This window comes from Myotis brandtii, unplaced genomic scaffold (assembly GCF_000412655.1).
Source record: "Myotis brandtii unplaced genomic scaffold, ASM41265v1 scaffold207, whole genome shotgun sequence".
Taxonomy (NCBI): Eukaryota; Metazoa; Chordata; class Mammalia; order Chiroptera; family Vespertilionidae; genus Myotis; species Myotis brandtii.
The window spans coordinates 110,673-113,094 of NW_005357736.1; the positions used below are offsets into that span (position 1 = coordinate 110,673).

At 61.5% G+C, this 2,422-nt stretch overlaps 1 long non-coding RNA gene across 1 annotated transcript; it reads right to left on the reverse strand.

The window, feature by feature from the left end:
• Window positions 1-729: 729 nt before the first annotated feature.
• On the reverse strand, window positions 730-1,923 carry LOC106725959. Its single transcript, XR_001361974.1, has 2 exons — window positions 1,869-1,923; window positions 730-1,781 (listed from the first exon to the last, which is right to left on the reverse strand). It is a non-coding gene; the product is annotated as an uncharacterized LOC106725959 (long non-coding RNA).
• Window positions 1,924-2,422: the final 499 nt, after the last annotated feature.

Genomic DNA, 2,422 nt, shown 5'->3' on the forward strand with positions numbered 1-2,422 from the left:
GTGGATGCCCACGCCAGGCCCTTCAGTGCCGTCGAGCCCATGTACGGGGCCACAGCCGCCACTGGAGCCAACGCCAGGTCGCCTGCTGCCACGGCCTCTGCGCTCCTGGGCAGAGCCAGGCATGCCCGTCCCAGCCTTGGGGCCAGCATCCTTCCTCCAGGGAAGGGCCCTGCGTCCTCACCCAGGGAGGGACTCCTGGCCCCACTGAGCCTGCTGGCCTTGCTGACCGTGGCGCTGGCCACACTGTACGGGCTGTCCCTGGGCTCACCTGAGCAGTAGCTGAGAGGAAAGCCTGACAATAAAGACCCTGCACTGAGTGCTCGCGTCCTCCATTTCCTCGGCAGCCTCAGCACCTGCACCTCTGCCCCACTCAGCCCCCGGGGACGGCACAGAGGGTGGCACAACCTTGTCCCTTTGTCCCTCATCCTCCCTCGCAGGATGGTCAGATGTCTGAGCCCAATACTAGGAAAACCTGGAAGTCCAAGTGTTGGATGGAAACGGTACCAGGCCCATTGCCCAAGGCAGCCCTGGCCGGTGCAGCTGAGTTGGTTGAGCAACCTCCTGGGCACCAAAAGGCTGCTGGTTCGACTCCTGGTGAGGGCACATGCCCGGGTTGCCAGCTTGATCCCCAGTAGGAAGCATGCAGGAGGCAGCCAAATGATTTGTTCTTGCATTGACGTTCCTTTCCCATCCTCTCTAAAAGTCAATTTTTTAAAAAGGAAGGGCCAGTAGCTCAAAATGTCTGCATTTATTATAAACCAAGGTACAGCTCCCAGACTCAGAAACGCATCAACAGTACAAAGTTGAGACAGATCTGGCGAGACAGTCACAGAGGGACGGGGACACCGAGGTATTCGTATCTGGGCCAGCGGCCCCCCGGGACCCCCCACCTTGGTTCAGAGGCTGGTGGCCCAGTGTCCCTGCTGCCAGGACAATGGAACGAGGGTCCAGGAGCTGGTGTGACGGAGACAGGAACTGTCAGGTCAGATGGTCCCTCTCCTCTGGGCCAATGTCCCTCTAGGACCCAGGGGTTTCAGCCTCAGCAACTATCACATACATTTTAAAACAAAAGAGGCAAAAAAAAAAAAAGTTTGGATAAAAGTACAACAAAGACACTGCAGGGAGGACACCTGAGTGTGTAGGTGGACAGAGGCCACCCTGTCCACCTGTGTCGGGGGCCAGGGCAGCCAGCACCGAGGCGATCTCCACGTGGTTTCAGGGCCTGGCTCCAGGGAACTATGGGATCAAAACCCAGCTTAGCCCGGCCCCACCCACCGCCCTGCAGCACAGCTCTGTTCTGTGATGGAGGCCACACCTGGGGCAGGCATGGCCTCAAGCAGGCTGGCCACTGCAGAGCCCGAGCATGTGCACTTGCTGCCCACAAAAAGCGGGGCTGTCCTAGTGACGACCCCCCAGCCTCCCGGGCGGTCTGGCCAGGAACTCACCCCATTCTTTGAGTTTTGCTTGGGATTTCAAGGAAGCATAATTTGAAGTGAGGAAGAGAACAAAGTATGGTTCCAGCAACTCTGGTGAGGATCATCCCCACCTTGTCATCATCACGTGTACAAACAGGACACACACACCGCACGGGTTGAAAGGCTGTGCCTGCATAGCCGCACAAGCACGCACACGCACACACGTGGACACACACACACACACACGCGCGCGATGCATCAAGTGGCAGCCAGAGATGCAGTGCGCTCAGCGGGTGGCCTTCGGGGGGTCCATGTAGGCTGGGTTGTAAGGAGGCTGGCTGGCAGGATAGGCCATGGCTGCATCCCCTGGAAACAGAGAGGGCAGAGTGGGCTGCGGGCGCCGCGGGAGCGGGAGCGGGAGCCGGGCAGGGTCAGAGGCGGCACTGGACTCACCAGCCAAGGTCTCGTGGTAGGCAGGCGGGCCCACGGGCTGGGCGGGGTACAGCGAGAGCCCGTGTGCTGTGTGCCCTGTGCCGGAGTCATTGCCACCCACCTGTCTGCCTGCCGCTTGGTAAGTGAGAACCCTGGGATTGGGCAGGGTGGGAAGGCCAAGGGCTCCGCCCCCCCCCCCCCCCCCCACGGGAAGGGAGAAATCAAACCTCCCCCAGCTGAGAGCTGATCGCACAAGACGCCACCTACGCTCTGGCTTCCTGCCCTGAAAGTGGGTCCTGGAGCTCACCACCTGTGCAGGGGGCCCGAGCGGTGCCTGCCCCCCTCCCACCCCACCTCAGACCGTGTCCCTGGGGCACTCACACCACTCTGTCCTCCCAGGCTCAGGCAGGCATCCACCATGCGCTCGCAGGCCCCGCCCCCAGGCCCCATGCAGACTCTGATCTTCTTGGACCTGGAGGCCACCGGCCTGCCCTTCTCCCAGCCCAAGATCACAGAGCTGTGCCTGCTGGCCGTCCACAGATGTGCCCTGGAGAGCCCGCCCGCCCCGCAGCCTC